This window comes from Bos indicus, chromosome 13 (genome assembly GCF_029378745.1).
Source record: "Bos indicus isolate NIAB-ARS_2022 breed Sahiwal x Tharparkar chromosome 13, NIAB-ARS_B.indTharparkar_mat_pri_1.0, whole genome shotgun sequence".
NCBI classification, from domain to species: Eukaryota; Metazoa; Chordata; class Mammalia; order Artiodactyla; family Bovidae; genus Bos; species Bos indicus.
The window spans coordinates 60,371,600-60,384,073 of NC_091772.1; the positions used below are offsets into that span (position 1 = coordinate 60,371,600).

General features: G+C 47.7%; 1 long non-coding RNA gene across 1 annotated transcript; it reads right to left on the reverse strand.

Annotated features, from left to right (window-relative positions):
• Positions 1-2,800: 2,800 nt before the first annotated feature.
• On the reverse strand, positions 2,801-10,475 carry LOC109567810 (uncharacterized). Its single transcript, XR_002182108.2, has 3 exons — positions 10,400-10,475; positions 9,456-9,526; positions 2,801-6,736 (listed from the first exon to the last, which is right to left on the reverse strand). It is a non-coding gene; the product is annotated as an uncharacterized lncRNA (long non-coding RNA).
• Positions 10,476-12,474: the final 1,999 nt, after the last annotated feature.

Consider the following 12,474-nt stretch of genomic DNA (forward strand, 5'->3'; position numbering starts at 1 on the left):
GCATCCACCAAAGGTAAAATTCACAATGTCTGGCATCCAAATGAAGATTACAGGCAAGCAAAGAGGCAAGAAAACATGGCCCATAGTGAGGACAATAATGAATCAGTTGAAACTGACCCAGAACTGACACAGAAGTGGTGGATAAGAACATTAAAACAATCTAAAAAACTGTATTCTATATGTTCCCAAGTGGAAGACAAGAGACAAGTGGAAGATATAAAAAGATCCAAATCAAACTTTTAGAAATGAAAATTACAGTATCAGAAATGAAAAATGTGCTAGAATTAATGGCTGACTAAAGACGGCAGAAGAAAAAAATTAATGAATTTGCAGACACAGCAAAGAAAAATCATCCAAAATGGAACATGTAGAGGGGGAAAAAATTCTTTAATAAAAACAAGAAAAGTTTCAAGAAATGTGGAACAACTTCAAATAGTGTAATATATGTGAAACTGAGTTCCCCAAAGGAAAGGAAAATTTGAAAAAGAATGGTTGAATATATTCCAAATCTGATGTAAACTATGAACTCACAGATGCAAGAAGTTTAACAAACCTCAAGCACAAAAAAACAGAAAATTACCTATCATGATCAAATGGCTCAAAACTGGTGACAAAGAGGAAAATATTTTTAAAACTGTCAAAACAAAAAGGTATGTTAAGTACAGAGGAACAAAGATAAGGATAATGGCAAATTTCTTATTGGACACACGGAAGGGAGAAAATAGTAGAGCCACATCTTAACTTACTGAAAGAAAAATAAACGGGTCAACATAGATTTCCGTTCCCTGTGAATATATCTTTCAAACATGAAGGTGAAATAAGATATCTTCAGACACACAAAAGCTGAAAGAATTCTTTACCAACAAATCTGCACTACAAAAAATGATAAATGCACCTCTCCCCTGCACATGTCTTTTCAGGCAGAAGAAAAATAATACCAGACAGAAATATGAATCTATAGAGGAATAAAGAGCAAAGGAAAAAATGTTAACTACGTGAGTAAATATATAAGATTCTATATTATCAGTTCAGTTCAGTTCAGTTCAGTCGCTCAGTCGTGTCTGACTCTTTGCGACCCCATGAATCCCAGCACGCCAGGCCTCCCTGTCCATCACCAACTCCCGGAGTTCACTCAGACTCACGTCCATCGAGTCAGTGATGCCATCCAGCCATCTCATCCTCTGTCATCCCCTTCTCCTCCTGCCCCCAATCCCTCCCAGCATCAGAGTTTTTTCCAATGAGTCAACTCTTCGCATGAGGTGGCCAAAGTACTGGAGTTTCAGCTTTAGTATCATTCCTTCCAAAGAAATCCCAGGGCTGATCTCCTTCAGAATGGACTGGATGGATCTCCTTGCAGTCCAAGGGACTCTCAAGAGTCTTCTCCAACACCACAGTTCAAAAGCATCAATTCTTCGGCACTCAGCCTTCTTCACAGTCCAACTCTCACATCCATACATGACCACAGGAAAAACCATAGCCTTGACTAGACGAACCTTTGTTGGCAAAGTAATGTCTCTGCTTTTGAATACGCTATCTAGGTTGGTCATAACTTTCCTTCCAAGGAGTAAGCGTCTTTTAATTTCATGGCTGCAGTCACCATCTGCAGTAATTTTGGAGCCCAGAAAAATAAAGTCTGACACTGTTTCCACTGTTTCCCCATCTATTTCCCATGAAGTGATGGGACCGGATGCCATGATCTTCGTTTTCTGAATGTTGAGTTTTAAGCCAACTTTTTTCACTCTCCTCTTTCACCTTCATCAAGAGGCTTTTTAGTTCCTCTTCACTTTCTGCATAAGGGTGGTGTCATCTGCATATCTGAGGTTATTGATATTTCTCCTGGCAATCTTGATTCCAGCTTGTGCTTCTTCCAGCCCAGCGTTTCTCATGAGGTACATTTAGTTGTCCTTAAAAGGTAATTTGCTGTTTAAACAAAAATAATAATATTTGGTGGAGTTTGTAACATCTACAGAAGTAAAATGCATGACAATAATAGCATTAAAGTCAGGAAGAGAGAAATGGAAGTACCCTATTATAAGGTTCTTACACTACATATGAAGTGGTACAATATCATTTGACAGTAGACTGACAAGTTAGAGACATATACCATAAATTCTAATGCAACAACTGAAATAACAGAATGAGGAATTATAGATAATAAGCCAATAAAGGAGGGAAAATGGAATAATGAAAAGCACTCAGTTAATCAGAAATGAGGCAGAAAGAGGGACTATCCTGACAGTCCATTGGTTAGGACTTCGCCTTCTAACGCAGAGGGTGTGGGTTTGATCCCTGGTCAGGGAACTAAGATCCCACATGCCTCAGGGCCAAAAAATCAAAACATAAAACAGAAGCAATGTTGTAACAAATTTAATAAAGACTTTAAAAAATGGTCCACATCAAAAAAGAAAGAAAGAAATGAGGCAGAAAAAGAAGAAAAGGAAAGAGCAAATGGGACAGAGAAAGAAAATATGAGATAATAGGCTTAAATCGAATCATATCAATAATCACATTAAATGTAAATGGTCTAAACACTCCCAATTAAAAAGCAGAGATTGTGAGATTGAATTTTTATAAAGACCCAAATACATGCCATCTACCAAAACAAAAACAAAACCACACATCCACTTCAGATATAAAGACACAAGTTAAAAGTACAAGCATGGAAAAAGATATACCACACTAACACTAATTAAAAGAGCACTAGAGTGGTTAGGTTAATATCAGAAAAAGCTCATTTCAGAGCAAAGAATCTTACTAGGGATAGATAAGGTCATTTCATAACAAGCAAGGGATTGACTAATTAAGAGCATAAAACAATTTTAAATGTTTATATTCCTAATGGCAGAGATCTAAAATATGTACAGCAAAAGCTGGTAGACCTCCAAGGAGAAACAAATCCATAGTTATACACTGAGATTTCAAATTTCAATAAATGAAAGAACAAATAGGAAATCAAATATTACCTTCCTAGTATGTCCTACCTTGACCATCAATTTGAATTGTGCTTCCTTACTCCCTAACCCTCTCTCCTGCACATGTTATCTTCTAACAAATTGTGTATCTATTTATTTATTAACATTTAAATTTATTTATTTGTATAATCCAAGAACAGTGTCTGGCACTTAAAAGATTCTTTAAATCAGATCAGATCAGATCAGATCAGTCACTCAGTCGTGTCCGACTCTTTGCGACCCCATGAATCGTAGCACACCAGGCCTCCCTGTCCATCACCAACTCCTGGAGTTCACTCAGACTCATGTCCATCGAGTCAGTGATGCCATCCAGCCATCTCATCCTCTGTCATCCCCTTCTCCTCCTGCCCCCAATCCCTCCCAGCATCAGAGTCTTTTCCAATGAGTCAACTCTTCGCATGAGGTGGCCAAAGTACTGGAGTTTCAGCTTTAGCATCATTCCTTCCAAAGAAATCCCAGGGCTGATCTCCTTTAGAATGGACTGGTTGGATCTTCTTGCAGTCCAAGGGACTCTCAAGAGTCTTCTCCAACACCACAGTTTAAAAGCATCAATTCTTCGGCACTCAGCCTTCTTCACAGTCCAACTCTCACATCCATACATGACCACAGGAAAAACCATAGCCTTGACTAGACGAACCTTTGTTGGCAAAGTAACGTCTCTGCTTTTGAATACGCTATCTAGGTTGGTCATAACTTTCCTTCCAAGGAGTAAGCGTCTTTTAATTTCATGGCTGCAGTCACCATCTGCAGTGATTTTGGAGCCCAGAAAAATAAAGTCTGACACTGTTTCCACTGTTTCCCCATCTATTTCCCATGAAGTGATGGGACCGGATGCCATGATCTTCGTTTTCTGAATGTTGAGCTTTAAGCCAACTTTTTCACTCTCCACTTTCACCTTCATCAAGAGGCTTTTTAGTTCCTCTTCACTTTCTGCCATAAGGGTGGTGTCATCTGCATATCTGAGGTTATTGATATTTCTCCTGGCAATCTTGATTCCAGCTTGTGTTTCTTCCAGTCCAGCATTTCTCATGATGTACTCTGCATGTAAGTTAAATAAACAGGGTGACAATATACAGCCTTGACATACTCCTTTTCCTATTTGGAACCACCACAACAAAAAGAACTGTTGAATAAAAGCATGATTGAAAGACTGTTAGTTGCTATCATTATGACAAATCATGTGACTCTGCATGGAGTCTTTCTCTTTTGTTACTTCAATGTGTAGACCCCAACAAAAATCAATATTGGGGTCCCAGAATTCTAGAACACAAGGGCAGAAATCATAGACATCCAGAATGTTCATGTAAGATGTATAGGATGTTAATATTCTAGAATGTCAGAGTCTACAACTCTGAGGTCTTAGAATGTTTAGAGCCAGAACATTAGATTCGGGGACTAGAGTTGACAAGGGATCTAAACTTAGTCTGTACTGGGGAGTGGAGGGGTGGTGCATTCAGAGTCAAATAGTATTCTCTTTATTTCACTTGCTGGTTCTGGGTGTCTCCTAACTTTATACCCATCAGTTCAGTTCAGCTGCTCAGTGTGTCTGACTCTTTGCATAGAGAGGTATATACCCAGCTCTCTAACTCAGCTTAGCAAGGCAAATGGACTAAGAAACTATTCACCCATGGCCTCAGGGGCTGTGGGAATGAGGGAAGTTGGGCCAGGGGAGGGAAAGGAGGGGAGGAAGGGGAGGCTGTATTTCTCCATTTTAATTCAGCTTTTGCTCACAGGGCCCCTTCTGGACTATAAACCCGTGAGGCCTTTCCGTCATGCAAGACTGGAGGCTGTCATTATCAGAAGGAACCACCACCACCACCTGCACAGGAATAAGGGGGAGAGCCCACAGCAGACTGAGCCAGGCCATCATCCCAGGGACCCTGCCCTGGGATGGCCACAGAACTGGCTGGGGAGTCTAGGTCCCAGGGAGTAGAGAGATAGGTTACAGAGAGTCAGGGCAGCCTAGGTCCCTGCATTTCGGAGTGCAGACTTCACTCCCGGGGCATCGGGGCATCCTGGTGGTGGTGGGGAGGGCATGTCCAGCAAGTGGGGCCCACACACCAACTGTTGTTCTGCTTTGTTTTTATCTCCAGCTCTATCATCTCATGACTTCTGTGTTTATCTTCTTTCTCATCCATCTCTCAGACTAGATTGTGAGCCTGTGAGGACAACAAGCAGCTCTGCTTTGCTCATGCTGTCCTAGCATTTGGGGGTGCCCTTGTGAACTCTGCAAACAGTGAGTGTTCGGTCAGCATTGCTGGTGGATTACCCGAATGAAGCTGCTTTGCCAGCCCTCTCCTCGGGGATTCTGTGCACACTGGGTCACACCCTTATTATGAGCACTAGTGAAGGCTAAGAATCCTTTACTCAAACAAAACTCGAACCCTTCACAAGCTGGTGCAGACACTTCCCAGGGAACGAACACACACACACACACACACACCAGCTCTAAGCTCTGCACAGACCTCAAGCTTTGCACCCCTGGAGCAGGAGGAAACTCAAGAGCCTGTTTCCAGCATCATCTTTCACCCATCAGCTTTCAGTCCCTGTCCTGTGTCGTCCAGGGAAGGCCAGAGAAAATCCCAAGAACCAGCACATGCTGGGTGCCCAGCGCTGACAGCCCGTGGCCTCCACCACCCCTGGGCACAGAGCTGTTACCTGAAACACAGCCTCCCACAGTGAGTTGGGAGCCCTTTCTGAACCACCTTGCTATTGGTCTCTACAATCGTCCTTCATTTAGCCTCCATTTAGGACCCGGGTTCTCAACACTCACTAATCACAGGCTGCCTTTTTGAGGCTGGGTCAACTGCTGGCAAAACACCAGGAAAAAATGCACAAAGAAGCATGACTTATCAGACAAATTCCCAGGGCCTCTCCTTCTCTCTTCCTACCCCAACCGCAGCCATCCGAGTCTGCAGAGCCCCAAGCGTGTAACCAGGGGTTACACACCCGAGTACAGGATGGGTGGCGGGCCCCTTCTTTTTTTGGACACAGCTCGGAAACCCCTCCATTCCTTAGACTGCTGCTGTGCCTCGCGCCCCCCACTTCTTAATTACTACCGCGCTGCTTAATTGGGCGCTGTGTGTGTGCGTGTGTGTGTTTCTCGGGGGCTGAGGGGCGTCTCTCCTACACATGGAGCGATCGGGTGGAGGGGGTGCTGGCTCCCGGCCCGAGAGCGAGACCCCTCCCCCGCCAGGCCGCTGGAGGATTGCGCAGCTCAAACAGATGGACCGAGCCGAGGGGGCGGGGGCGCGCTGACGGGGTGCTAGACGGCAGCGACGGCCGCGCCTCCACGCGCGCGGACAAAGGCGGGGGCCGGGCGGCGCGCGCGCCTTATCAGCGCTAGCAGACCGGCCGTCCGGGCGGGCGCCGGCGGCCCGCGTGCAGGCGCACAAAGGCCCGGGCCGGGCGCGGGGGGCTGGGGGGACCGCGAAGATTAATTGCCCAATCAAGTTGTCGGCGCGGGGCGGGGGCGGGGCCGCGGCCCCGGGGGGACGCGGGGCGGCGCATAATGAAGTGTGCAAAAAGTTAATTTGCTCGGCGATTCGCTGCTAGCCGTAATCAAAGGCGGGCGGCGGGGAGGGCGGGAGTGGGGAGTATGCCCCTCCCCGACCCCCGACCCAGACTGCGATCCCGGGGGGCGCCGGGGGAGGGGACCCAGGACAGCCCCCCAGCGCCGGAGCAGGGGTGGGTAGAGGTCTCCAGACGCGCGTTCCACTCCTCCACTTCCTCCGGCCGAGTGTCCCAAGCGCCGCTCGCCTTTCCTGCAAACACAAAGGTTGACATTTCTGGAGCGTTCACTCCGGCCAGGCTCCGCGCCAAGCGTTTCCGGGCGTGATCTCCACTCTCAACCTGGGGAGGTAGGGTCGGTGATCACCACGTTTTGGAGCAGAGGAGCCCGGAGCCCGGAGATGCTTAGAAGTGATCCAAGGTCACACGCGGGGCCCTAAAAAGGCTCGGGAGCCTTAGCTGAAAAACGGCACAGTGGAAGAGTGTCAAAGACAAAATACATTAGACAATGGGAGAGGTGATTTTGTTTTTTTTTCAAGCTCCTGCAATGGAGAAGCACCCGCGAGCCCAAGACCACGGTGTCTGGGCTGGGCCGGTTTGCCTGACTTTTATAGGGTGGAGTAGACAGGTTACAGGTGGGGGATGTTTTACAATCAGGGGAAGTCGTTTCAACCAGCTGAACAGGAAATGTTTATCTCTGTGTCTAGTTTCAGATGGCACAAACAGTTCTAACCTCAGCTAATCAACCAAGAGACAAAGAATGGGAAGGTCTTTGTTTGGCCTTAGCAGGCTCAGGCAAAAGCGAAAAGGTCACAGACAAACAAGGGGAGTCTAGTCTTAGGGGAGCCATGAGAAAGATGGATAGAGTCTTATCTAAGTATTATGGAGAAGGTGGTGGCTTGCAGTAAGCCATTTACCAGAACAAAATGGGTTGCTGCTGCTAAGTCACGTCAGTCGTGTCCCACTCTGTGCAACCCCATAGACGGCAGCCCACCAGGCTCCCGTCCCTGGGACTCTCCAGGCAAGAATCCTGGAGTGGGTTGCCATAATGGGTAGAGGGACTGCAAAAAAACAAAAGGTTGAGATTTCTTAACCATCCATATTTTCTATGGGCACAGGTAAAGTTTAACATTGTCAAAAGGTTGGCAGATGGTAAGGCAGAAGCTCTGATTTCCTGTGACAGCAGCTTTGCTGAGCGGTTTAGAACCACTGCCTTATGAGGCCCTCGTCCTCAATAAATATAAATGCCCCTTTAGTCAGCTCCCCTGGGGTTGTGACCTTGGGCAACTCATCTGACCTCTCCTCATACAACGGGAGCCATAATAAAATACCCACCCTATAAGATATGGTAAGTCCCCCACATACAAACAAGTTCCTTTCCAAGAGTGTGTTGGTAAGTCCAGTTTGTTCGTAAGTACAACAGTCACCCTAGGTACCCAACTAACACCTAGCTATATAATACTGTACTGTACTAGGTTTATAATACTTTTTTCACATAAATAATACATTAAAAAAAAAACAATAAAACACTTTAAATCTTACAGTATCTTGAAAAGTACAGTGGAACAGTACAGCAACTGGCATATAGGGGCACGTTCACGTCTTTGAAAGTTCCTAACTTAAAGTTTGTATGTGGGGGACTTGCTGTATTATTATCAGTGAGAGCCTAAACAGTAAGCACCAAGCAAAGCACCTGGGTCACGGTAGGTGCATCATTCCTGTTAGTACGAGTGCTAGCATTTTCTCAGGAAGCAGAGGTGTCAGGATTTGAATTCCAGCAGCACGGTTTCAGAAACTGCGAGCTCACCCAGGTGCACAGCCAGATCTCTGTGTACGGCTTCAGTTCTCCAACACCAGATACATCCAAAACCTGTGTCCCAGGTACGGGGTGTACAAGAAAAGGAGCAGGCCCTGCCCTCCTGGAGGGGGTCATCCTGCAAGGCTGGCCAACCCCAGACAATAGCAGGAATGCCACAGTGGCCATGGGAGCTCTGCAGAGGTGCCAAACCTGGGCTTAGGGCTGGCTTTGGGAAGGCATGGTGGACATGCCCCAGATGCCCAGGACAACTGGCACAGAGGATTGGCAGCCATGACCCGAGCCCCATCAGATTTCCACCCAGACCCCCTCCTCAAGAAGCAGCTTCCACGCCCTGGAGCTGACTAGTGGCTCCTGAATCCTGGTTCTCTGATCCGTTGCCCAGGCCTGTCCCTGAGCCCAGGCAGGACCAGGAGACTGGAGAGGAAGCCCTTGAGGGTGACAAGAGCCAGGCTTGCAGGCGAGAAGGGGCGGGATTACAGCCAAGTCAAGATTTATGGGCCCGATCATAATAATGAAAGAAAGAAAGAAAAAAGGGACGCGTGTTCGGCAATGCCCAGGGACCAGGGCTGCTGCCCTATTACCAAAAATGTCGTAGCTCTCGACTCTGCAAATTAGCATAAAACATGCTGTTTTGCATCTATTTGCATGTAATTTACATGCTAATAACTTGACGCCACAATGCACCCAGTCCCCTAAGTGGCTTCTGGTCCTTGCTTTTCTCCCAGCTCCTGCCCCTTGTCTTGCTTTGAGAAAACCAGGGGATCTTGGTTCTAGGCTAGGCTGAGCCACTCAATCCCTGTGGGACCTGGACTGGTCCCTGTCCCTCTCTTGAGTCTCAGTTTCCTGACTGTGAGCTGAAGGAGACAAACTGAACAGGAGTTCTCAAATTATGCTCCAGTATCCCCCTTGAGGGCTGCAGACACAGAGACGGGGAAGCAGGTGGAGCAAGCACCCCCTCCCTCTATCCCCTTGAACAGCTGGGCTTCTGAGTAAAATTTCTCTTGAGCAATGCAGAGCCTCTTGTTAAAAACAAAGACCAAAAAGTTTGCAAACAAACAGACTCGGTTATCTTAGAGTCTTTCTAAGTCTTTCCAGTTCAATGTTCTCTAAAGATTTGAATAATAATACCAATCAGAGTTAAATATAGCACTTACCATGGGACAAGCAGTGTTCTAAGCACCAGGCACAGTCTTCCAAGCACACATAACTCAGTCTTCAGACAACCCTTGAAATAGACGCTATTATTATACTCCCATTTTATAGATGAGTAAACTGAGGCACGGAAAATAATTTACCTAGGTTCAAATAGCCACTACATGGGAAAGTGAAGATTCAGACAGTCTATCTCTAGAGTCTACATTGAATTTAGTCAAGTCAACCCTTCCATTGTACAGATGAGGATACTGAGGCCCAGAAAGGGAGATTGAAAATTTCTAAGCACCACAGCTAAACTGGCACTTGAACCTTGCTTCCTGCATGAGCCCCAGGCTCTTTGCCGTCTGGGGAAAGGTGAACAGAAAAGGGAAGTCTGGAGTTTCATAGGTGCTCAGGACTACTTCTCTCTGGGTCCAATGGGCTTGCCAGGGTGAGACATGCTTTCTACCTGGGTTACTACCAGAGCCTGCTTCCTCCTCCTCAGCCAGCCTCATCCCAGCTGGTGGACCTTGGGGAACAGGCCCTGAAACCAGCCAGGATGAGCCCCTAAATCAGGACAGACAGCAGGCTAGTGAGAGCACCAGGTGTGCCTGTCAGAGCCAGCACACAATGCCCTGGCCGGCTGTGCAGGTGGAGCAACTGCCCAGGGGGGCTCCACTGCAGGGGGCTGTGGGGCTTTATCTCTGCAGAGGCAGACAGTGCCAGGCCAGCAGGTGCTCAGCGCTCCCCCTCGGGGGTCTGGCTGGGAAACCCCCAGATGTAGGGACGACTGGCCTGCCTGAGCGGTGCCCCCTGTGGGTCTAGTCATCCCTCTCTTGATTCAGTATCCCTCGATGGCACCCTGGCCCTTCTCACGTCCCTGTCTGACCTGCCACCTCTCACCCTGCTCCAGCCACCTGGCCTTCTCTCTGCTCCTCCCCGACACCTCCAAGCTCAGTCCTACCTGGCCCCTTTGCAACTTGCTGTTTCCTCCAACTGGAACACCCTGCTTGGCTGCTTCGTGCCCTTCAGATCTCAGCTCCAGCCCTCAAACCTTCCCTGACCACACCCTCCAAAGCTCTGCCTCCCTTCCCCCTCACTCGCTAGCACTTAACCTTGATGTCTTCTCTGCCATTATTACAATCTGAATTTATCTTGTTTATTTATGTGTCTCCTCATTTAGTGCCTGTCTCCACCACTAGACCCTCACTCCAGGAGAGTCAGGACCACGTCTGTCTTATAGAAATATAGTTCTCAATAAATATTTGTTGAAGGAAAGAAATAAAGAGGGAAGACAGTAGCTGCCGAAGATTTATTTGGTTAGTTTCCACCACCTCCCCCTCCCCAACTCTGCCCTAGAATGTTAGCTCCATGGTGGGTGGGCAGGGGGGCGGGGCGGCGGGTACGGGCATTTATGCCTGTTTTTGTTATCTCTGTGATTCCCAGAGGCTAGCACTGTGCCTGGCACACAGTAGGCGTTCAATAAATATTTGTGCATGAATGAGCTGAGTGTGTAAGATCCTGCACTGGAAGCCAGGAGACCTGGCTTCCTTGCCAGTAATCCCCTTGATGGTGGGTAGGATCCTGGGCAAGTTCCTTCCTTCTGGGGACCTCCATCTCCATCTCCTCATCTGAAGCCTGGACTTTGGAATCCCTGCCACCTTCACCAGGACCACAAAAGGGAGAGTGCAGTCTGTCCTCACTCCTCCGTGGGGAGGCAAACGGGGCAGCTGGTGGAGCTCCAGGGATTAGGGCCTGAAATCGGACAGGATAAGCCCCAGGAGGCAAGGGGCAGAGAAACCTGGGTTTCAATCAGGACATGGCTATTACCTGGCTGCATGGCCTTGGGGGAGTCACTGTTCCTCTCTGAGCCTCCATTTCCTCATTTGCAAAAGGGACACAGTCACTGTGAGGACTGCCACAAGATGACAGAAGGGAGCATTGTGCACCATGCCCACAGTTGTCATTTCTCATCAGCAAGGCAGTGCAGCAAGGAGATCATGACACGCCTCTACCCAGCATGTTTGTTTCTTATCTATAGAAGGAAGTCCTAAGGGTACCAACCTAACAGGTCACTGAGGTTGGATTGAGATGGGAAAATGTTATGTATGTACCTGGCACATGGTAGGGACTTTTACAACCACAGCCCTTAAAGTTTTCAACTGCCTCTGTGGCTGATCCTGATTATGGATATCCCAAATCATCAGAGCACAGAGGAGACTCGGGGTCAGAGTGGGTGTGGGTATGGTTTGAGTTCAGTGTTGGGGGTGGGCTGGAGAGGATGAGGCAGCAGAGGTATAAGGTCAGGATAAGATCAGGCGGTCCTGAGAGCTGGATAAGGAGTTAGCCTTTATAGTGGGAGCAGGGGGAGCTACAGGACGCATTAAAGCAGGGAAACAAGATGATATGAGTTTAAAAACTCACTCTGGCTGCCAGTTTTCAGGTGTGGCTGGGATTACTGGTGGTTTCCAAGCCTACGGTCTCCCTTTCGCTTAGTATTAGGACCCTGTAGATACTGCTGAGCACATGGACACTAGAATAGAGACCACACTTCCTAGCCTCTTACAGTCAGGTATGGCCATGTGTCTCCATCCTGGCCAAGAGGGGAAAAGTAGAACACCACGTGCAATTCCTGAGAGAGGTCCTTACAGAGAGGCAGAGCCTCTTCCCCCTTCCCTCGGAATGTAAATATGATGACTGGGAATAAGCAGCTATTTTGGGCCGTGAGGTGTTGAGGAGTGTGGAACAGTAAGATAGAAGGAATCTGGGTCCCTGTGAACCAAAGAGCCATCTTGCTAGCTTAGGACTGCCGGCCTCCGGACTGTTTATGAGAAGGAGAAATCAGTGTTTGTCTCCTTTAAGGCACTCTTCTTTGGAGTTCTCTTCCACTCACAGCCAACTCCAAAACAGATGCAGTTGGCACAGGTGATCTTGGAGCACTGTGGCCCGTCTTGAGGTGCACAGGGCAGAGAACTCACCTGGGTCTCTTTTCTGCTCATATTGGCCCTGAAGCCCCCGGCCTTTGCAGCCAAGCTCTGC